Here is a 25,813-nt window from a genome sequence, read left to right as displayed (position 1 = left end):
TTATATCAACATGGGAGGCACCACAGTATAGTCAAGTGAGTATAGACTAGGATCCAGATTTCTAAAAGTTTAAGGTTATGAATACCAGTCGGGCTACCTATAAACTAAATGAACTTAAACAATGTATTTACCTCTCAGGAACTACTTCATAAGGTTGCGGTAAAGACCATGGAAAATATTGCATTTCAGGATTTCTATCGGCCCCTTTTTCGGTGTTGATCTTTTTTATTCCAGGTATGTTCTCTATTATTAAGCAATGCCTGGAGTATTATTTTATGAGCTCACAGTATAAATTCCTGCTGAGCCTGGTCCAGCGCTCACCTCTGTTGGCTGTTCCCTGGAAACGTGGCATCCCCAGGGCTGAGACGAGACATGCAAAGGGTAAGCACCATCACACCCCTTCACTTCCATGATCCTGCACCTTGTAATGATCTTCCTTTGATCAAATTTCCAATACAAGCACAAAGGTTGTAGCTTCAGAATTCCAAGTAGTATCTATGGAATTGAGACCTGTGTATGCAGAACTAAGTCCAGAAATTGGAAAGGGCTAAGAGATATTGACTTCTCTGGAAGGCAGTCCATCGGGAAATACAAGATAACAAAAAGGAGATTTCTAAACTTTCAAAAGTTTATGTAGCCCCTGGTCTCTGGACTCTGAAGCCCTGTACCCGAGGTGAGTCAACAATTACCCTGCAAGCATCATAAAGTGATGGAGATAGCCCCATGGAGCTGGAGCATGGCCCAGTGCATCGTGGTGCCCAGTGACTGTGTCGGTTGGAAAGAAGGAAGAAAGGAAGGTGGGAGGGAGTTAAGGAAGGACAAGAAAGTAATTGAAGCCCTGGCTGGTATAGCTTAGTGGATTGAGCGCGGGCCTGCGAACCAGAGGATCGCAGTTCGATTCCCAGTCAGGGCACATGCCTGGGTTGCAGGCCGGTTCCCTGCAGGCCAACTCCCAGCAGGGGACGCATGAAAGGCAACCATACATTGATGTTTCTCTCCCTCTCTCCTTCCCCTCTAAAGATAAATAAATAAATAAAATCTTTAAAAAAAAAAGAAAGTAATTGAAGAAGGAAGGAGGGGGGAAAATGGAGGAAAGAAGAACAAAGAAAATACATAAATTGCTTGAATCCATCACTGCAAAACACATTTTAAAAATAAATAGTGTGCTATAATGTATCTCTTAAGAAACTTAATTTGATACATAGGAGAGCATGCTATCCTATAAAGAGTTTAAGAATAAGATACAGATGTAGAGAGAATCATAGCAGAACAAAAAGAAAAATCATGAATAATTTTCCTTTATTGTCCATATTCTGCCTTTTAAGCACAAATTCTGTAGTAGGCTCTCTGTTCTGACCAGCCTTTTAGTTTACACGCTACCAATAATATTTATTGAATTCTTGGCTGCAAAGAATAGAAAAATGTGTGTCCCCAATTTCAATTTTTTGAGAAAACATTTACTTTATGGTTGAAAAAGCTCTGGGTTTTAGGAAGAAATGAAACACACTCATATCTTGGCTCTGAATTATTTGCAAAAAAAAATATGCTTACAGTTTCGAAATGGCAGAGCTCTGTTACAGTGTGAAAACAAAGCAAGGAGTGTGTGTGTTTTTTTAATGTAAAGACAGTAAATATGAAGCTTCACTGGTTTCTGGTTCTCCTTTTATGAAAATAATAGCTCAATGCTACTTCAAGGTTATATTATTTAAAAAACATACTATATGTGCAAACAGAGTGTCTGTGAGGCTTTTCAAAACATGTGTCTGAAACAGAGCTGTTTAGTTTGACAGAGCTTCAAATGCCAAGAAACTGCGTTGAATACAAAGTCAAATTCTGAAAGCGAAGAGCGGAAAGTTGGTCAGACAGGCTGGAATCTTGACAAGGTTCAGCACTGCTTTATCTCAAGCTGGCAATCAACTCATCTCAGGCTCCTCTCAAGGTTTTTTGAGCAGTGTCTTGGGACTCTCCCAAAGAAAGATTTTGGGTCCAATATTTAAATCTGAATGGTGGACCCCTGTGTATTTCTTTAATCACAGGTACTGTGTCATCACATATGTATTATATCAATGAAACAATTCAATGCTCTAATTTTAGAGGATGGCAAACATGTTAAAATGTTGACTTCCATTAAATACAACATTTGTATTCTAGTAATACCCCTAGGTATCCTTTTGTTGGTAAAAGCTGAATAGAGAACATGAAAGTATTGCCAGTAAACTCCAGGCAAATTGAATGGATTCACAGAAAGAGAACTTCCCTATAGTTTTCTCTCCTCTGGACTTGGGAAAAAAAAATGGTAAACCTTAATTTATATTTAGTTTATAGATAAAGGAATGAATAAACAAAAGTAAAGAACCATAATTAATTACAAGTGTGTTGTGCCCATATAAGAAATCCAGGGAAGATGACTTCCAATGAGCACTCACAGGCGCAGCACGGGTAGTACAGAGAAAATGCGTCACATCTCACTCCAAAGACGGCAGGCAAGGGACAGCCCAGCAGCCGGACCTTCACATTTAATCTCTGTCATCCCCAGTCTGATTTCTAAAGACAGAACTACCTGACTAGGAAGCACAGATGAAGATGTCAACATTACTTTATATTTAGGCCATCAGTTTGTTCTGTTAGCTAAAATCAGAGTAACAAAATTCCCATATACATAGGAGGACTGGCCATGTTGCTCTATTTAGAGGTTGCTAGACTGAGCAGCATTCTCTGAATTTTCCTTTTCTCCTACCTGATACAGACACCAGCCCACAGTGTCTGTATCATTATGGACGAAATGAGACATTCACATGGACTACTGAGACTAATGGAGGGAAAGGGACAGCCTGGCTTTTCTCTCAAGGGGAACAAAAGCTTTGGCCCTGGCCATGACTGGTCTTTATTGGGTTTCTCAGCACATTACAGATGGTCCTCATTTACTATGCACAGGTTGTTTTAGGTGGTTACCTTTTACAGAAAACAAAGGAGCCAATGATGCTAACCACATCACAGAAGAGGGATATTTGCAAGTGAAAAAGGCAAAAGTGTTTGAACCAGTTACACTTGTCCTTGGAAGGTTTAGCATGGATTCTAGAAGTTACTTTGCAGTAAATGTTTGCCTGCACCTACCTTGTCCACACACTCTTTTCATGACAGGCTGTGAAGGTGGGGTTCCATGGCTCACCCACTGTATAGTCTCTCAGGTCTCTGATCTCTGACACCTGGAACCCCTCAGTCTATATAGTCACCCCTGGGAATTATAGACCATAAACCTATGTCCCATTAAACTGAAACACTGTCTGGTTCATTGCAATGCACAATAAATATGTTGGAAGGAAACAGAGAAGGAATGGAAGAAAGGAGAGGAGGAAGAAACAGGAGTTGGTTGAATGAATCACTGCAGAACATAATTTTTGTAAATATTTTGTTATAATGTATCTGGCAAGGAATTTATTTCACTATATAAGGGAGTGTGCTATCTTATAAAGAGCTTATATAGATAAATCTGATCTCTCTATATCTGTATCTACATCTATATCTCTATGTTTCTATGCAAATACATTGGTATATAGACATAGGTATACATCCCAAGCTCTTCTGTTTTTTAACTATGAGAACTTGGACAACTTAATGTCTCTGAAAAGCAGTGTTCTCATAAATTTGATAAATGTAAGCATACACATCTCAAAACACTGCTGAGGAAAATAAAGGAACTCATCTCTGCGACACTGGCTGAAACATCATGTGCACTCAGCTTCCCATTTCTCCATAGTACTGAGAATCTAAAACTTCTTATTTTATTTGATGTACATACATTTTCCATTTATGACTTTATATATAGACCAATTTGAATCTCAAGTCTCTGAAGCCCAATTACGGAGGAATAGAAGATGAAGATATTGACTTGAAATGTTATGAAAGTTTTTAAACTACATTATAAACAGTAAAAGAGCAGCAAAAACACACCCACTCTGACCACAGGCATCTAATCATCCTTAAGAATAACAAGATTTACCTGGAAAGTTTATCTCATCCAATAAGGCAATTTTTCTCTGACTGGGTGTAAGGAATTACATCCATTAGTAAGTAATCTGTGAAAAGAAAAACAATTTAGGCAGAAGTGTTTCGTTGCTGGACCTACGCTAATTTTTCAACCCTCCAACCCCTCTGAGCTTCCTAATGTATTCATTCCTCTTTGTTGCCTGTGAGTTCCCAGGTGAATGAAGGGGGAAGATGTTCTTTCTTCCTTTTTTCCATTTTTTTCTTGGGCAGTGCCAAATATCCAACACTCTTTCTGCAGTCTCCCACAGGTTCCCTTCATCTCCCCATTCCTGTTTGGTCTGCTTCTATAGACAGTTACCATGTCTGACATAGATGGGCAGGTTCTTGAGGAGTATCCTCTGTATAGTCATCCCATAAAAAGGTTTTTTGAAGGAAGCATAGAAAACTTATATTTAGAATATACAAGTTTAGAATATCTAAACTTATATTTAGAATATACAAATATATTCTAGAATATATAGAATATATTTTCTATATTCTAGAAAATATTTAGAATATTTTTTAGCTAAATCTGTTTCAGAGCAACTCAACTGTCTATTAGCTCTTGTGAAAATTTAAAGAAAATGAGCCAAGATGGGATTACAGGTGAACTTCGGGTTTACAGATTGGAAACCAAAGTGGAGAACTTAATTTCAGCATCACCACTCTGGCTTGAACAAGCTGGGGGACCTGGGCCCAGTCACTTGAGCCAAAACTTCATTCAATACTCTGAAAAATTGTGATGCTAATAGTCATTTATAAGGGTGTTGTAAAGATTAAACTAAGTAAAGCCTGTAAAGTGTTTGAACAGTGCCTTGAATGTTCAATAAATGTGTAAATTTTAAAATGGGCAGGTAAATTACAGTCAGAATGTTCCACAGGAATAGGTTAAAGTCATGTGCAATCACCATTTTCAGGATGATAGCGTATCTGCTGCCCCCACTGGAATATTTATATAGAAAGTTTATATGGCTGGGCCAGGGCATTGTCAATCATAACAAGGTTTCAGCAGGGTTTTCTAAATCTTTTTCATGTGCCATAGCAGAAGAAATAGCCCATACTGGTTTCTTTACAGGGTGCTACGGACCGAATTGTGTGCTCTCAACATGCCTGTGATGAAATCCTAACTCGCCAGCACCTCAGAATACGACCTTGTTTAGAAATAATGTTGCTGTCATCCTAGATTCAGTCGGTGAGGCTGAGATCATATCGAAGTAAAGTGGGGTTCTCGATATGACTGATTTGTTATAAAAGGGAAATGTGGACACAGACAGGCACACAGTGAGAATGTCATGGGAAGGCGGGGGGGGGGAGGGTTGTGGCAAAGCAGAAGAAGCCAAGGTACATCAGTTTGCCACTGACTCAGCAGGGGCTAGAAGACAGGTGCGGAAAAGATTCTCTTTCACAGATCTCGGACAGAACAAATCCTGCCATCACCTTGATCTTGGACTCTTAGCCCCCAGCACGGTGAGACAACTGATTTATGCTGTTTGCCACTCAGTTTGTGTTACTCTGTTACAGCAGTCTTGGCAAACTAACACGCAGGGTTAGGACTTCCACCTTAGTTGGAAATAACTTGTGTTGGCTTAGAAATATTCTTTTTAAAGATTGTATCTCCATGCTCTAATTTACTTCCTAAAAGCCTTCTGGAGTGTATATATCAGTCAGGATCTCCGTAGGAAACAGTCAACAGCCTCAGGTGAGAATTTTTAATGAAGGAACCATCTGCAAAAGTATGAGTAAGGCTACAGGAACCCAAAGATATTGAAACACCTAGAAAAAAAAAGCAACAGAAAGCAACAGATATCATTACCCTTATCCTGAAGGACAAAGAGGAGAGAAATGGAGCACTAAGCCTCGTTGAGGGATATCATGAAACAAAGGCCACAGTACTGCCAGAACCACATTGAAGCAAGGACACAGTTTTAAGAAAAAAATACTCTGACCCACAGGACTCTCTCATTAGTTGATGCCAACAAAAACCCAGAAAGCAAACAGGTCCAGGTAGTAGTCCATAGGGGTCAGCCTTGCAGGGCACACAGCAAGACAGAGAAGGGCAGAGAAGGGAGCTGAGGGCAAAGAGATACTAATGAAAACCAGGGTCCCTTACAATGCTTTTGGCTCTAATTAATATATTGCCTTATTAAAAGTGGCTTAAGCAAAATATAATTATTTATCTCATTAAAAAATATCCAATAATAGAAATTTCAGAGTTGGTGCAGGATTAAACTTCAAGGGTCTTCAGACTGAAAGATGATGAAGGAAGACGGCATTATCCAACATCGCACCATTATACAAGCAAGTTAAATCCAAGAACGAGGGTCAGGAAGTTTTCTCTTTACACTTCCTTTCCTTTCGCTAATATGGTCATTTCCATCCCCCACCCCACCCCATTCCCCCTCCTAAAACACTTTCCTTATATCTTCTTGGCTAGATCTGGATCGCCACTAATACAATCACTGGCAAAGAAAAAATGGGATCATCACGATCATCTTAAATGAATTATTCATCTGTTGGGTCAGGTGCTGCCTTTTTTTTAGGAAGAGGCTGCCTGTATGATAATAGGAAGCTGAGGTGAGGAAAACAAAAGTTGACTCTGAGAGAAAAGGTAATCTCCACATTCCCCTGCTTTCACGTTCTCAGACCAGAGCCTCATCGCACTGTCCCAGTACTGACAACACCTCTCAGTTCTACTCTCCCTCTTCCCATAACTCTGATGCTCTCTAGGTTCAACGCTCACTTTTATCACAGTTGCAGAGTCAACAACAACAACAAACATCACTCTAGTCCTGTCTTTGTCACAACTACCTTAGGAATCATGTAGCTTCTCCCTGTCTCTTTCTACCTGGTTTGCTCATTACTGAATTGAGACATGGTATGACTTCAAACTGTCATTGCCATTTTTGTTCATTACCATTGTGATGTGTAGACAAGTTGGAATATATCTAGTTGCGGCAGCTTTTCACAATAGGAGCAGAGATTTAGCTCAAAAATTAACATTTCAGGAAGGGTGATAATGGTGGAAAGAAGGGGAAGGGACTTGTCAAAGAACATGTATGAATGAACCATGGACATGGACAATGGTGTGAGGATGGACTGTGGGAGCAGGAGGTGGGATGGGCAGAGGAAGGCAAAGGGGAAAAGTTGGGACAACGGTAATAGAATAGCAATATTTTTTTAAAGAATTAATATTTCAAAAAAATTAAAATTAGTTATGAGAAACTAGCTCCAAAATAAGAGTTAGAAAGCCTGATTCTAACTTCACTTCTAGTGACTTATACCAGGAACTTTATTTGGGAAGTGTTATCAGTTATCTGGGGCTGCTTTCTCACCGCTACATGAAGGTATTAGGTTGGAGTGCTAGCCTTACAACTACCTCACAGAATATCTGTGAGCAGTTGGTGATGCTGACAACATTCTAGACTTTAAGATCCATAACTAAGTAACTAATGTGGTTGAATGCTCTTCCCCTTACAAAACGGTTTTATAAAGGAAGGGAAAGGAGGAATTGTTGACTGTATCTTCTAATACCTTCAAAGTTTGAACTGAACGCATCTGCTTTGAGATTTCCCCCTATCCTGCTTGGTAGGGAGAAATATTAATACACTGATATTGCATGTCCCCATTTCATAAAGTACCAGCTAGCCTAGATGGGTTCAGTTTATTTGTATGGAATGAGCCATTCCCCTGATACCAGTTGGGGGCCAGCTTGTGCAGGCAGAAGTCCTGGTACATGCTGAAAAAGCCAAAGAAATGGCTGTCTTTAGGAATGCTTACAGTCGTAGTTACGACTGTAAATAATTCCCTCACATTTCCTCCAAACCTGACAAATTTACAATGGTCAAACTTGAGTCTTGGGATTAATGACACTGTCACCCTAATATTTGCATATTGGAAGAAACTAGCCTTAGAAGAGTCTGAATAGTTGACTTACATAGGTATAGTTTGAATTCTGAAAGGGTTTAAGCAAGTTCACAATATTCTCAACTATATGTTTCTAAATGTTGTTGAGTAAATACACCCCCATTTCTGCAGAGAATAGAATACTTTTAAACTATTAAGTAATCAGACTTCCAAAATGATGCACAAGAGATATTTCCTTTTTTAGAATAGTCCTTGAGACTAGATGATCAAACAACATTTAATCTCCTTGCTGAAATGACAACTGATCCCTTATTTTTACATGAAACATACTAACTTTAAAGAAGCAGGTGTGTCATTGTAAATAGTATTTTTATCATAAATCTACTTATAAAATAAGGATACAGATAGCTTCACCCATTATTTGGTATTTGCAGTAGACACCTGAGGCCCCATCATTTCCCACAATAAATGCAGAAATATATGCACTGCATTAGCGAAATAGGAGATAAATAGAGTTTTACAATTCCAGGGATCTCTTTACTACATGTGCTTGTGAAACTTTAGAAATATTCATTAAACAGTATAAACAGTACAGCCTATGTATTCTTTAACTGATAAATAATTTAAAATACTAAACACGTGTAATATTTTATCACTGAATTCAGTCCTATTTAAAAGGCTCTATGTAGTCAACTTGTGCCATAAACAAATTTGCTTAATACATGCATGATTAGAATCTGTGCCTCAGAACTATTTGTCAAACCTAACTTCCATAAAACTTCCTTCTATCATTAAGGTTATAATAACAGTTATAAATAACAGTAACTAGCATGTAGAACAAGCTCTATAATATACACTTATCATTATTTGGATTCTATTTACTCACTGGAATTGTTGTTTTCACCCATTTTCCAGTGCAAAATAAAGGTGAATCTATTATGTGAGAATGTTCTAAAACCTTTAGGGAGCAGATCACATATACCCATGTCCAGTATCACAGCCAGAGGTTAGAGGTCAAGCTGTATTTTTTCTGCGGTTGAATTAACTGGATGATTTCTGGTGCTGTTGTGGGAAGGTGTAAATGTAAGTTTAAAGCTCAGTCTCCTGACTCTCATTTCAGAACCCTTTTCAGATTATTACTAATATAGAGTAAATCCACCCCCATCTCTCACCTCTCCTTTATCTATAAAACAAAAGAAAACGAGTAGAATGCAAACTCAGAAAGGCAATAGCTTTTTGTCTGGCTAGTGTAGAATCATAATCCTCTTATTGGGTTTTATCATCAAAGAACCTTGATAGACTAAATAAAAGTAAGTCTAAACTGAAACATGAAAAAAGCAATTATCAGATCCTGCCTCTCCCCAAGGAGGAAGAGACCATTACTTCTCTGCTTACCCCAAATGCTCCCAAAGCACTCTAGGTATCTCAAGGATAATTTAGTCAGCTGTTTACTCAAGAACATAGGTGGTTGGAACACTAAGAAAAATGGAGGATCTGGGGGTTATAACAAGAGGAACAAGAACTAGTGAAGGAGAGAATCAGAGCATGTATCTGGTCCACTAACCACGCTATGCAAAAGCCGTCTCACTTAGGCAACTGTCATAAGGTATGAAGGTGAGAAGTGGTCCTTATCACCTTAGAGGATGTTTTATAGGAAAGATAGAGGGTTTTTTTTCCTATTTTCTCCACTTATCTTCCACAACCCTTTCTCTTAAACACATCTGCTTTTCATCTTGCTGAGAAAAATGTAAGTAGCAGTGTTTGTTCTTTTAAATGTCTCAAAAGAACAGACCCATTGCTTGTTCTTGGTTTTCCTCTGAGCAGCATCTCTGGAATCACCTGAAAGCATAAAGTTATTCTCCTGATGATTGGCTCATCCTGAATCAGCTGTAGTGAGCTGGTCCTCTAGCTTGCTGGGAAGAGTGGGAGGGAAATGGGGAAATTCAGGAAGGGGTTTGACTGTTGGCTTTCATGTGTTCTCTCCACATATTTTTTTATTGTAAAGTCAGCTTTCCACCAAAAGGATTGGTTTCTTCCAAAGATCCCAATGTGGCCAGCATACATAATTTTTATAACCTAGCTTTCCAGATTTTATTTCTTGTACACTAGTGATCCTATTGTAATGGGTGCACAGCATGGGTCCCCTGAGGGTTGCAGAGCCCCACCATGCCCCCAGTCCTGCAGGAAAGCAGGAAGGGGGCAATGTGGGGAATGTCCACAGAGTAAAGAATACAGCTTTAAGGTACATTACATAACAAAGGCAAATTAATGCCCCATGCCTTCCAGCAAAGAAAATTTTGGAAGCTACAGAATTGTGCGCTGACTTTGAGAACATGCAATTGTTGGGAACTTCCCTGCCTGGTTTCAGAATCTGTAACCCCTACCCATGGCTAAGTCTGAGTGAGTGACCTTTGGACCTTAAGCCACTAAGGAGACAAAGCTAATCTCCATGGCAGGTGCACTGCTTCTGCTCCTTTTACTTCATCCATAACTGGCCTCCAATGCTTGATTGGTTAGCCAACGACGGGTAAGATTCCCCAAGGGGGAAATGACCTAAGACAGGCATGATCACAGGGAAGCCCCAGGGAAGGACTTGGGGGGCTATAGCAAAAGGGGGTGACGAACCCGTGCCCCTCAGCTTTGACATAAGCCTGAGTCCTCATTCTGTCTGCAAGAAGTCTACTAATCTCTTGGCTGCCTTACTTCCCCTATCTGACTTAAGCCTGAAACAATAACAGAGGGCGGTGCAGCCCTGTGCTGGAAAGGGCAGGTTCCCCTGGGCAATCAGGCCTAAGAAAGAATATGTAAAATCTGTGAAACCTGCTTTGTTGAGAATGCTCTCAATTAAGTGGTGAGGGTCCAAGCAGAAAGTAAGTTTGTTTCCTAAAGTTTTATGGCTCTTTAACTATCTCACTGACTTAAAATAGGTTCTCAGAGTTCTTTGTATGTTATCTATTATTTGATCCTTACTGCTTGACAATGACTACTGAGCTTTACCTATATTCCTGTGCAAAACGAACCTAATAAAAGCCCATTGAGGAAAAGGCTCTTGGCCCTTCTCATTTGAGAAATCAGCTACCTTTACTCCCCAAGCAGATGTCTTGGTAGACTTATTCTTATCCATGGTGGCCAAGGGAGGCCTGTGGGCAGAGCCCCCCCGCCATATGCAGTGACCCATGACGTAGCTTGGGGGAGCTCATACAGTGCCTCCATGAACTGGGGGTTGGGCGGGTGTTGGATGCCTTCCCTAGATGCCTGTGCATTACTGGAACTGTTATCCTGACTAAAGATGGCAGCCAAAAAATGGTCAAAGTCACTGGAGGTGGACAAAAATCACAGACACTAACACATCCTAGGAGGAGGCAGATGTTAGATCACACAGGAAGTTTTGAGCCTAGCATTTAAAATTGGAGCAGGAAAGTCATGGGGACTGCCACAAGGTCTGCAGGGAGGTCTGCAGAGAAGTGTGCCTGGGAGGTCTGCCTGGAAGCCTGCCTGAAGAAGATGGCAGCAGAGGTGGCAGGGTTGCCAGGACCTGTCTGGCCAATCACACAGAGGCAGGAGAGATGCTTGGAGCTGAACTGTGACTGGGGATGTTGAACTGCAGATTTCTGCTTTTCTGAAAGATGGCGCCTCTGAGTGGCATATACTGAAACTAGTGTGGTTTGGCAGAGGGAGACAGGACTATTTGTTTTGGTGTGTTTTTAAAGGGATCAGGACTTAACGGTAGAAATTTGCCATTATTCTAATTCTGTATAACCTTTAAACAAACAACCCCTTTCCTTTTTCACCAAACCCTTGTCTTCAGAGTTACACTTCTTGGCGGTGGCCAACCCAACCTCACGGCTGTTCCAGACCACCACTGGCTGGTTCTGTAACACCATGAGAACATTTGCATACTTTCTGGTGAACATTACATGTTGTCCTTCACCCCACTCAATAATTGTAGAAGATGTTAACAAATATCTCTCAAATTCATTGATTTATATTTGTTCCAAAACTACATCTTCTCCAAGACTATAGAAGTTCCTTTTAACTTGTTACCTAGAACTAGCCAAACCATGAGGTCAAGTTCTCCAGACTGTCAGGTCTGTCAAAAACTTCTGATCCTTATTGCAGAAGTTAGGTTCCAGAGACAAAGTTAGAGGGAAGAGCTTACACAAGTCTACTCTAACTTCTGACACCAACTATAAGTGTGAAGGGTGTATTGGTCAGGAGAAAGAGAGAACAGAACAAGCAGAACCAGTAGGATGTATGGATAGATAGATTTTAAGAAATTAACTCATGAAATGGTTAGGCTAAAATCTTTGGGGTAGTCCAGCAAGCTGGAGAGCAAGGCAGAGTTGCAGTTGAAGTCCAAAAGCAGTCTGTTGGCAACATTTCTTCTTGGTAAGGAAGGTCAGTCTTTGTTCTTCAACTGTTCGGATGAGCCCACCTATGTATTAGACGGTAGTCTTTACTCAAAATCCCCTTAATCAAATGTTAATATCATCCAAAAAAAAAACACCTTTACAGAAACATCCAGAGTCATGTTTGACTGGTTAATAATGTCAATTAGAGGTTACCTAACAGGAGCCAAGAGCAAAGGCCAGACCTCTCTCTAGGTAAGGCCACATTCCTGACTACCTATGTGTGTATCTTCACCCACACTTGACTGCTGATCAGTTCTGTTCATTACACCCCACCATGATGCGAGATTCATGATTTCTCATTACTATCACAACAAAATATTGTGCATAGGTGGTTTCCCAACTATTTCCCCGGGGCTCCTTTGGACCTCTCCTGCTGAGTCATTCTCTCCACTGCAGCCATGGGATCCTTTTCCAATCCCTTTAACACAGCACCTTTGCGAGGCCCAATTCCTCAGCATAAAATGTTCTAGCCTCCTCCTTGCCCAGTCGACTACCAGTAACACCTCTCCTTTCTTAGCACTCACTCAAAGTTGTAGTTTGATTACCTAATTAAAATTCTCTTTCCCATAAGATCATCAGCTGCAACAGGCAGAATCTTACTGATTTTTTTCCTCATTATATCCCAGCAGGTAGAACAGTTGATTATATAATAAATGTGAATGAATAAGTGTTCATTTTAACTGGCCATGAAGGGCCTTATACTTAAATTGATTCATCCGAATCCCAGGAAAGTAACTTGGTGAAAACATGCATTCCTTCCATCACACAATTAGCACATATTTGCGGAGACCTTAAGTGTAAAGCTTTGTGTAACTTGAATCCACGGCATACTTAAATAGTGCCAATGTTGAAGGTATTTGGAGACATTATGCCGTGTAGTTAGAGGCAAAGGGAAGTAGGCTCCCTTACAAAGGTAGCTAATATCAATCTTTCACTTCGCAAGGGAAATGTAACTATAAACCACCTGAGAAGTTTCATTCAAATACCTAGAAATGATGTAGTAGTATTACCTTTGACTTCTCACTTGAGTTTGTTTTCTGTTCAAGACCACAGAACTAGCGAGGCCCAAATCGACAACAAAACAACCAACAGGAATCCGCATGAGATGTGGGCAGGGAGTCGTGCTGATCGCAAAGTTCTCTCATTACCCCCTGGTGTGTCGTCTCAGAACACACGTGCAGAGATTTAAAAAACCAAAGCCTGCTTGTGCATTTGCTTTGTTCTTTCCAACACAGATGTTTGGCGGCACTCAGGAGACAGGGCAATGTGCTAATACTGTGTCATGTTTGCATTTGTACTTATCTTCAAATATGTCTAACTAGTTTGAAGTCATGATTTTTTTGTTTTCACCCATAATTACAATTACAGCTCTGGGTGACACTGTGGATGGCTTGCTATGTTTCTGAAAAGGTAGGAAAGTTTGCTTCTGGGAATTATTGAGTGAATGTAATGATTCTAGAAGCAAATGTGTCATACAGAATCTAAATCAATATTTTAATGGTGTGAGTTGATGTGTTTGTTGCTGCTTTGTCATCTAACTAAAAAGAAAAAAATCAGAATTGGAATAAACAGCTAACATTTGCATAAAACATGGAAACCCTCAATGCACAGGTTTTTCTCCTAATGATAGTAGAGATTATTTGGGGAACTGTGCAGTGAATGCATTGTCTGGTAGAGGGTAGGGTGGATTGTCCAGACATCCAAACAGCCTTGAGCACAACTTCTATTTAAACCCCCTATTTGAATTTCTGAGTGCCTTATATGTGAAACCCTACTGAAGGAAGAAAAAATGCAGAATTTTTTTAAATAGTAAAATTTAAAAAATAAGTATGCAGAACTGTTAGAGATAAACTGGATTTAAGTGAATACATTTTTCAAAATGGCTGACATTTTTGCCTTGAAACTAAAGGACACTAACCTGTGTCACACACCTATCGTGTGCTCGGCCCTGCCCAGGTGCTTCAGAATTTCCTTGTATTTTCCCGTTCAGGAGGATTCTGCTCGCTGACTCGTGTGTCAATGTGCACTAAGTTATAAATTAATGATGTCATTTATAATTTAAATTAATTCACAGATGTCTTGACCTCTGCCTTTTAATTTATTTCATGGATATCTTAACCCAGAGGAGTGGCTAATGTGATATCCCCAAGGATTAGAGTCTGAAAAGAGAAGTCAGAGAACAGAATAATGCATCAGAAATGAACGAGTTGATGAAGCCAACTCTTTCCGAAGAAATACCTTCCCCCAAAAGAAAAATAGTCCCCGAGATGACATCTGCCCGAATTTCTGAGGCTGGGCACTTGTGTTTTCTGAAAACCCTAGTCTTCAAGTTTTTCACTAAAATTTTAAAATGATTTTTTCCCATTTCTGAGTCTGCTATGAATCATTTTATAGATCAGAGGAAAAAAGGGGAAACTATCAGCAATTTGTCAACTATATTAGAAAGTAGAGAAAGTCTCAAGATATGCATCGGTGTAAAGAGCCTAGGAAATTACTTCTCAAAAGTAACTGCTTACAAGTGAACATTTGCCTCCCTAAATCACCAAGAACCAACTTTATTGAATCAACTGAAGCAGCTCTTCATTTTTTTCCCGTTGATCAGAATTTCATTAAGCTGTTCTTTAATGCTCCATGAGTTTGTTTGCTCTGGATCGACATTACTCAGCCATATCCCTTAAGCTTAATTAAGTTTGCTTGCTCATGCTTTGAGCACTTTTCTCTGTTCTGCAGCAAAAGTAGGTAAAAAACCGAGGGACACTCATTCCTCTGTGACACTGGCAGTCCATCAAAACTTGAATATTGATTTTGGGGGGGACTGTGACACTCCCTAGGTGAGCATGTCAAGTTTGTTGACAGAGAGCTCTCTACTTAATTGAATATGATGCCTGTATGAGTAGTGATGAAGCATGTCGGTGACATATAAGTTTCTCTCCCACTGTGTGTGCAACAGAGGGTAATGCTATTCCATCGTGTACCAACCACACTCACGTGCTTTGTCTTACTGCTTCAGTATTTTTCTCCTAAGGACCTGAGAGCAATACAGTTATTCATCCAAGAGATGATTATGCATTAAAAAGAACTTGAAGCATGAAATATCAGATGGGATAGTCATAAATGATTTGCCACATGAGTAATCATTTTAATTTGGTTGCAAAAGCTGCAGTGCAGTTTTACTCATCTGTAATATGGGAGTAATGCTCATCTTTCCTGTCACTCGCTGCTTCCCGGCAGTGTTGTAAAGATCAATTTATGTCTTTAAATGGCTTTCAAATGAAAAGTGCAGTGCAATGCTGGTTTCTAAAGCACAGCCCCTCCTGGCCAGAGTTAGCTTTGTCTGTGATTGACATCTAAAATGCTATATGAAAAAAAAAAGCTGTATAAGAAACCAAAAATTTGCTTGGCCAAAGCAAGAAAATACTTTGTTAGTTTAAAAAGAGAGAGTGCATCTTCAAGTTACATAGTGCAATATGTTAGTTATATCTCATAAAAAAGGAGAGGTAGCATTTCCAATACTTGAGGAAAATAAAAACAATTTAACAAATATAAAAAATTAACAAATATATTACCTAATCATGCTTCATCACTTACAGGTTTCTGGTGGGGAAAAAAGTCACTGGTTTTCAGCCTAAATAATTGTACTATGTTGCACCAATCATTTATACAAATTAGCCTAAAACCACCGCTTCCAACAATGAATGCAAAAATATTCTAAGCTAACATTTCACAGAGTCTGGGTTTCTTGAGGTTTCATTTGGCTCAAATATGCATTTAAATTACAGAAGTAATTTCTCCGTGTGTTGGTGCCTCTGGTGGAGCACCGGCATTACGACCCAGCAAAGCAACAGACTGAGGGTTAAGAAGCAGCAAAATCCAAACTGCCTAATCTCCAGCTCCTTCCATGAGTGAAGAAAGGAAAATGCTTTCTTCTAACTTTCTTCCTACCTCGCCTTTTTGGTCTTTTTTTTTTTCTAGATTGAGTTCCAACTGAACAAATTTTAAACCCTTTGTTTGGCATTTAAAGTGCAAACTCCACAATACCCAAGAGCTGACTCAACATTTCCACTTACTGACCCCGTAGGCATCTTAAGCTCAACATCAAAAAAAGAAAACTTAAGCGCTTTCTCCCACCTCCTGTATCTGTTGCTGCTCTATTCTAGCAAATGGCAGTGCTCCCCAACTACTTGCCATACCAATATCTTACCAATAACACGCCAAGATGTTCTCAAGACTTTCTATTCATTAGTGTCTTGAACAAATTTTTACTGAATGTGTACTCTATACCAAGAAGCATGTGAGGCACAGAGCAGAGTAAAAACCGTCCTTGTTATCAGGTAACCTACAGTCTAACATGAGATCTTTTAATGAATAAAGATAATGGATAGCCCTGAGAAGAACATCAAAGGGACCCTAGAACAGCATTTTTTACTTTGCCATCTGGAAAAGAGTTTCTGAGGAAGTGAGCTGAAATCGGAACACTGAGTAAGAGTATGAAGGGGAAGAGGGAAAAGCAGGTGAAGGGGAGAGCATCTCACAGAGAGGAAGGAGCATGTGCCCTCTCGTCTGCCTGTCACCAGACCAAATCAGGGACCGCCCTGTTCAGTCTCTCTCCTAAATATCACGATCCGTCTATCATTCTGGGTTTCCACTGCCACTTTCTAATGTCATTATATGACAACCCTAACATGCTGGTGTGTGGACTGACTGTTTCTGTCCCCCAACTGAAAAAATTCATATGTGGAAGCCCTTCCCCCAATGTGTTTGGAGATACGTTGTTGGGAGAGAATTAGTGCTATCCCAAGGTACTACCATGTTTATCTAGTTAGCACATTCTCTCACTTCCTGAGGTGACTTTCTTATACCCTGTTCGCAACTCCCAACATTTCTTGTTTCTCTTACCTGATTATCTGATTTCTTATTTCACCGAGAAAAGGAAGCCTTCAGGAAAGAGTTGCCAACTCAACAACTCATATAGATGCCTTTCCTATTCAAGGACATTTACAAACTATTGGTCAACGTATCCCTAGAATTGTTATCATCAATGACCTCCCACCTATCTCTTAATCTAGCATCTGCATTTACTCATTCTAGTATTTTTTAAAAAATTTTTGGCAGTTGGTATCTGGGATACCATACTCCTTTACTGATTTTTCCTTATATTACTGGCTGCTGTTTCTTATTTTCCTTTCCTGTACCCTCATCACAATAACAGTTTGAGTATTAGATTAGAAATTAGTCTTTAGGCATCTTGCCTATCTACACTAGGTTCTTAGATGATCTAATTAAGCCCCATGACTTTAATCACCAATTTGATGCTTGGAACTGCTTGAGTTTATAATCCAACCAAGATCTGTCTCGAACTTCTGTCTCCTGGTCAACAGTATATTTTCTCTTTAATATACTGTAGAACATTCAAGACTATAAATTTCATATTTAGCATTGGCACAATACATCGCCATCTTTGCTACACTCTACACTTTATTCAGTCATCTCCATCCCAGTAAATGAAAACTGCATGTACCTCATTACCTAGGCAAAAAAAAAACTTCTCTTTTGTCACATTCAATCTCTATCAAGTGAACAAATTTTATTAGATTTACCTTAAAATAAATGCAGAACAGAACACCTCTCACCACCTCCACTGCTATTTGCCCCGGCTCAAGACAGCACTCTCTCTTCCCTGGTGTGTTAAAGAAACCTCCTACCTGATCTTTCTGGTTCTGCCCTTGCCTCCTATATGCTACAAATAATATTGCCAAAACATCAATTACGTCATATTCTTTCTTTGATTAAAATCTTCCAGTAACTTTCCAACATATCATAAAAGCCCAATTGCTTAGATTTATATGATCTAGAGTCCATTACCAGTGTGATTCTGTCATTTACATCACCCCACCCCAACAATTTATCTTTACTTTCTGGTGGCATTGCCGTTTCTCCATATGCTTGGGCACACCACCTTCTTGGCGATTTTACACTGATCACTTTGTCCTCCTAGAATGCCTTCCTCAGGGTATTTATGTGACTTAGTCTCCAGTGTCCTACAAATATTGATGAAGTGCCAGCTCCCAAAGATACTTTTCCTGACCATCCCATAAAGAGAATCCCCTACCACTCATTTTCATTTTGTTCCTTTTCAGTTGTTTTTAAAAACACTATTGCCACCTAACGTTTATTTCTTTCATTTTGTTCTCCCCACACCACGTACTTTGTAAGTCTCATGAAAACAAGGGCTTCATATATTCTCTTCATTCTTATATTTTCAAGCATTAGAATGCTGTCTAATGCAGATATCTATCAAAATAAATACCTATCAAATAAATTACAGTACTCCCAGTCACATTATGAACACATTAGAAATAGTATTAATAACCATGAGTGAGGAGTAGTGAATTTATCAGAGAGCATTGTCAAGATTTATTTAACTGCTATCATTCTCCAATTATATTTAAATATTCTATTGAATCCTTTGCATAGGGGAAAATTCTGATGAAGCTCTCTGGATGATTCCGATGTTAAAATCTCTTCCCCTGATTGTTTAAGCTTTTGGGCTTCCACTAGCTCCAAATGGCATAGGTGTCTTCATGGTGCTCCGCGGACACTCAAGAACTATTTTTGACAATTAGTGAGACTGGATGAATTATGAGATCACAGTTAATGTGGCCGTTCAGAATAAATACTTGATGCATTATAACTCATCTGGGAGGAAATAGGTAAGTGAGGAATGGACTCTTAATGCCTAAGAAACGACTCCACAGTCAACTACTGCAAACAGAAAGGTCAGACCAGATCCTTAGCGTCCCTGAAGCTCTAATGTAAACCAAGAAGTCGGGTTTGAATACGTGGATCTATGTAAACGTATTTATTACAGCTGCTATAATTCTCCATGAGATACTGAGATGGAAGCTTAATTTCATTTTTATCTTCGAATTTAACTGTTAATATGAAGACCCACTTCACCATTTGGCAGAACTTTCTCTCATTGTTTTGGCTGTTCTTCACTCTCTTCCTTAAAAATGAGCATGGGGGGGGCAGTTGGGATGGGAGTAATAGACAGAAAACTGTACTTGAAAAATAATTAAATAAATTTAAAAAAAAAAAGAAGTCTGTTCTAAGCCAACTCTGTCTGCAGCGTTTATAACGCACTGTCAAAGTACTCCTCTAAGAAAAGTTGAAATACAGTGTGTGTTGTAATAAATACTGCTTTAACCCCTTAAAAATGATTCTACAGCCCTGGCTGATGTAGCTCAGTGGATTGAGTGCGGGCCTGTGAACCAGAGGATCGCGGTTCGATTCCCAGTCAGGGCACATGCCTGGGTTGCAGGCCGGTTCCCTGCAGGCCAACTCCCAGCAGGGTACACACCAAAGGCAACCATACATTGATGTTTCTCTCCCTCTCTCCTTTCCCCTCTGAAGATAAATAAATAAATAAAATCTTTAAAAAAATGATTCTACAATCTAGAGCCTTTATATAATGGCAAGGTAGAAAATGGAAATGGAACCAAATTTATTGATTGAATTTATTACAATTTATTGAACATAATCTGCCAGTGAGAACATTCTATTAACTCACTATGTGAGTTAATGCACTGTGTGGCCACTTCTCAGTTTTCTCTCAATTGCAGCTTTTTAGGTCTTGTGTTTTGTTTTTTGATCAATGTAAATAGGTAACATTTTTTTTGGTTTGGGTAAAAATTTTAGGGTGTTACATATAGCCCATTTCTACCCTCACTTTCCTCCTGTTCTTAAATAAATGGAGCTTATTGCCCTGTGTGGTGTGACTCTGGTGGCTTGACACAATCTCATCGGCTAAGGGGCCACAGGTTACATTTCTGGTCAGGGCACAAGCCTGGGCTGCACATTCGATCCCAGGTCAGGGCATGAGAAGCAACCAATCTATGCTTCTCTCTCACATTGATGTTTCTCTCCCTTTTTCTTCCTCTCTTCCCTTCTCTCCAAAATCAATAAGCATGTCCTTGGCAGAGGATAAAAATAATTTTAATGGAGTTTATTTGTCATCTATAAACTATCCTATGTAATAGGACAAAAGCCTTTACTAATCTCAGGCATGGAAAGTCTTCCTCTAACGTAATCATTTTTACCACCTTTTACCAAAAATATATTGTCTTTGCCCAGAGCCTTTTCCATTTCTCCCTACTCTTTCTACCTCCATCTTAAAAAACAAACAACAACAACAAAAAAACTATACTTCTCTTTTTTAGACAGTAAGTACTATCTTAAAATGGTAAAGAAAAAATGGTACATTGGGGAAGGTGAAAAGGGGTAAAAAAAAATACAAGGAACAAAACAAGGAAGAGAAATAATTTAAAAACTTAAGAGTGTAGTGAAACATCATAGAGACAGAAAGTAGAATGGTCATTGCCAGGGGCTCAGAGAGAAAAGAGCAGAAAGTTATCATTTAATGCACACAGAGTTTCAGTTTCACAAGATTAAAAGCACTATGGAGATGAATGGTGGTGAGGCTTAGGCAATATTACGAATGCATTTAGTATCACTGAACTTCACATTTGAAAGTGGTTAATATGGGAAATTTTATGTTAAATGTATTTTACCACAATAAAAAAAAAAAAAAAAAAAAACGGGAAAGATTCACGTAGAAGAACATGGANAAAAAAAAAAAGAAAGAGCCCTGGCTGGTGTAGCTCAGTGGATTGAGCTCGGGCCTCGGAACCACACGATCGCGGTTCAATTCCCACTCAGGGCACATGCCTGGGTTGCAGGCCTGTTCCCAGCAGGAGACTCATGAGAGGCAACCATACATTGATATTTCTCTCCTCTCCTCCCTTCCCCTCTAAAGATAAATAAATAAATCTTAAAAAAAATAAAATTAAAAAAAAACGGGAAAGATTCACGTAGAAGAACATGGAACATATACCAGTGATGTTTCCTCAGGTGATCATTGTTCTCCTTGCCACCCCCAAAGTCTGCCTGCCTGCTACCCCAGGGCACACACTCACGCACACACTCCCAGCAAGAAACCTCTATAGTGCCCAGTGCTGAGTTATTTTTTTTTAATGACATACGGAAGTGAAAGTGGATATCGAAGCCTGCTCTTCCTCAGGAGAGAAATAAACAATTTATATAATAAGAGGGTTATAAGAAAAGGATTTAAGGATGAGATATTATGGAAGAGTGTTAAGTAGGTTTGTTGGGGAAATATTTTGGCGTGAATGGATCTTATGTTATTGCAGATTACAGTGCGCAGAGCTAAACACAGACCGCATCGATTACGTGAGTGCAAAGTGAACGGGCTTATGTGAGCCAGGGTGAGAGACACTGCGCTATGACAAAATATAAGTTAATCGTAACTTGAGTCTTAATGAGTTCACACAGTAAAAGTTATTCTTCCATGCAGTCAAAATACAGTGTGGATGTTTCTCTTTGGGCAGTTTTCCTTGTGTCTCGCTTCCCAGTGGTCACTCAGCCTCAGGAATCCAGGCCGTCTACAACTTGGATGTCACCCACCATCTCCATACTCAGACTACTATGTCACCGCAAGACACACAGTTTTACTAGACCCAGTCTGCAAGTGGAACACCTCACTGCCTTCCACATGCCAATGGACCAAAATACTTCTGTGGCCTCCCTGACTTACGGAGCTCAAACACGTAGTGTTCTTGTGATGTAATTCTTTGGTGAAGGCTTATTATCTCCACCCCAAGATGTTTATGACCAACTGTTTGTAAGGCATAAAGGGAGGGTAGAGGTTTTAATAAAAATAAGTTCTCTTAGTAGTAGCTGTAACATCAAGCTAACGGCTAGTTTGCCAGGGAATGAAGCATTAGAATGGCTGATGGAGAGGCATTTGTCTTGCATGTAGCATCCGGCCTTGCTAATAACAACATCTTGGAATATGGAAGTAAAATGGACAGCAGTATGTCAATAACAATTAAGTGTCAAAGAAATAGAAGTCAGATAAAATGAAAGATGCTGAACGTAGCCTGGGTTTAAATATTAAACCCTCAGACAATCTCCACAGGAAGAACTATCTCCAATTACTGATTAATTCAATTTTCACACTAGAGGATTTCTCGATGTTTTCTGATGCCACATGATGTCCAGCCATAACCACCACCAAACATCACACAAACATGTGAGCGTGTGAACATGTGAACACACATGAAGAGAATAAGAAGCACAAGAAGAGAATAGAAGAAATGTTGAGTGTTGTTAGAAACACAAAAGACTGATGAAATTTTGATAAGGAAGCTGAGAAGAAATAGGAGGTCTGGTTGACTTCTAATATTAGTGACTATCAGGAAAACATTGACACAGAAAGCAGGGGATGCAGAATTTTTCAAGTAATTCATTGAAATGTAAAAAATAAAAAGAGCAATAAGGTTTTTCAAAAAGGTGATTGTTCTGATTTTCATGCTAGGATTTAAATTTAGCTCTTAAAATTTCCCTACTCTAAGAGTTTCGACATTAAAAAAAATAAAGAACTTTTAGAGAGTGAGATATTTCCTGTTGCATTTAAGGCACTTTGTGTGTTCAGTAAATGTCATAAGGCCATTAAGTGGCCTTCGCAGACATGCAATTTTATCCTCTTACTGTGGGTTCTCAATGCAGGGAGAGCTTCAGGGGGCACAGGGGAAAGCCTGGGGGCCGGGCAGGGAGTTTTCAAATCCTTGCTGTTGGGCTTGAATCTTAATATCGTGTCATTAAGAAAATGACTCTCAATTAGTGAGGTACTTACCCTCTCTTACTTTGTTTTTACAAGACCCATCTCTCCAAAATTCCCATCCATAAAGTGTATTTTTTAGTTAGGGAAGTGTTTAAAAATTAATACCTGAAAAATAGCATTTTATCATATTGCTTTCATTATATGACATAACCAAGTGTGTTGCTAAGCAACAAGCTATGGCTTTTGGAAAACAGCAATACTTTATAATAGATTACTTTAGAGGCACTTTTTCAAAGCGAATACAATAGAGTTATCTAAAAGCATCTTCTAAAATTCTACATAGAAAAAAATTTTAAGTCAACATTTCAAAAAGTGAAGAGGAGATACTCCTCTCGTATAGGCAATGCGGTTTTCATTTATAAGAGAGAGAGAGAGAAAGAAATTTGTCTACAAGCACTCAGATTGCTAATGAAAATGTTAATGGTAAATTATTCATTAAACTTATTCTCTGTTCAAATGTTTCTTTGGTGAGGAAAAATACAATTATTTGGAAGAACTGAACAACAACAAAAGAAGAGAAATGAAGTGAATTTTTGGAGCCTCTTCTGTCTACTGGTTTTCTAACTGTTCTCTTATATACAGAAATAATTATCAAACTTTAGAGAAATTATTTTTGGTGACTAGCGCCAGTAAGTTATGATTTAATTTAGTAGAGATTATTTCATTGAGTGAAAGGTCAGACTATATAACATCTAAAGTTTATATTAAACTTATCTATGATGCTGTAAAAAGTTATATTTTAATTTTTAACAAAATATTTTAAATAACGTAACTGTAGAATTCAGAGAAATACAGAATCACATAGAAGGAAAGATTTATCACTCATAATATTAAAACCTAAAAAACTATTAATATTTTAGTACAAATCTTTTAGAACTTTTCTTCTACATGTACTTTTATTCATTTTTGTTTTCACTTTTCTATTCACCAAATTAATATTATGTTATATCATATATACATTATAATTTGATTTTTTGAAGACAGTCAACAATTTATTTTAATCAACATTTGTTCTCCAAATCCTACCAATTATAGGATTTTTTCAAACCTAATCAAAAATTTATTTTTTGTGTATTTAACTGATTATGCTATTATAGTTATCCTATTTTTTCCTCTCCTTTATCACCCTCTGCCCTGCACCCACCCGCCAGCATTCCCCTCCCCTTAGTTCATGTCCATGGATCATACATATAAGTTGTTTGGCTTCTCCACTTTCTATACCTCCCTGTGTCTATTTTGTACCTACCAATTATTCCCTGCACCTTTGCCCCCATTCTCCTCCCTGCACCTCCCCACTGATAAACCCCCATGTGATCTCCATTTCTGTGATTCTGTTCCTGTTCTAGTTGTTTGCTTAGTTTGTTTTTATTTTTTAGGTTCAGTTGTTGATAGTTATGAGTTTGTCATTTTACTGTTCATAGTTTTGATCTTCTTTATCTTAGATAAGTCCCTTCACCATTTCATACAACAAGGGCTTGGTGATGATGAATTGCTTTAACTTGACCTTATCTGGGAAGCACTTTATCTTCCCTTTCATTCTAAATGATAGCTTTGCTGGATAGAGTAATCTTGGATATAGGCCCTTTCCTTTCATGACATTGAATACTTCTTTCTAGCCCCTTCTTGCCTGCAAGATATTTTTTTAAGAAATCAGTTGATTGTGTTATAGGAACTCCTTTGCAGGTAACTGTCTCCTTTTCTCTTGCTGTTTTTAATATTCTCTCCTTATATGTAACCTTGGGTAACTTAATTATGATGTGTCTTGGTGTGTTCCTCCTTGGGTCCAACTTATTTGGGACTCTCTAACTTTTCTGGACTCCCTGGAAGCCTATATCCTTTGCCAGGTTAGGGAAGTTTTCCTTCATTATGTTTTCAAGTAAGTTTTCCATTTCTTGCTCTTCCTCTTCTCCTTTTAGCACACCTATGATTTGGATGTTGGAATGTTTAAAGTTGTTCCAGAGGTTCCTAAGGCTCTCCTATGTTTTTGAATTCTTGTTTCTTCATTCTGTTCTAATTGAAAGTTTATTTCTCCCTTCTGCTCCAAATTATTGATTTGAGTTCTGGTTCCTTTTCCTTCACTGTTGGGTTCCTGTATATTTTCCTTTATTTCATTTTGCATAGCCTTCATTTCTTCCTCCATTTTGATACTGTACTCAACCATTTCTGTGAGCATCCTGACTACCAGGTGTTTTGAACTCCGCATCTGATAGATTGGCTCTCTCCTCATTGCTTAGTTCTTTTTCTGTAGTTCTGATCTGTTCTTTCATTTGGGTCATATTTCTTTGTCCTGGTACATCTGTTACATTGTAAGGGGCAGAGCCTTAGTTATTTTCCAGAGAGGAGCAACCCATCTCACTGCATTGTGGTGCTGTTTGTAGGGGAGGGGTCAGAGAGGGAATAATACCACTTGCTTGGCTCTATCACCCCACTTTCAGTCACTTTCCCCATTTTCCACAAGTAGATCAGGCTGCTCTGGTGCTGACTCCTGGGTGGGTGGGCTTGTGCACCTTCTAGGACCCTGTTAGTCTCTCCGGTGAGCTCTCCTGTGAGGCTGTGAGTTGATCCTGCTGCCACAACCCCCACAGATTTTTATAGCCAGAGGTTTTTGAGGCTTTATTTCCCCAGGCTAGAAACCTGGGTTGCATGTTCTGTCTCACTCCCCAGTTTTTCCTTCAGGCTTATCTGCATGCAAATGTGGGATCACCAGGTCTGTTCCTTTGCTGTGTGTCTTCTCTGCCTGGCTGTCCATCTCTGCCCCTCCCACCAGTCTAGATGAATGTTTCTTCTTGAACTTCTTCGTTGTCAGACT

The sequence above is a fragment of the Sturnira hondurensis genome, unplaced genomic scaffold, assembly GCF_014824575.4.
Source record: "Sturnira hondurensis isolate 20B ecotype Veracruz unplaced genomic scaffold, ASM1482457v3 Scaffold0015056, whole genome shotgun sequence".
NCBI classification, from domain to species: Eukaryota; Metazoa; Chordata; class Mammalia; order Chiroptera; family Phyllostomidae; genus Sturnira; species Sturnira hondurensis.
This window is presented reverse-complemented; position numbering follows the sequence as displayed.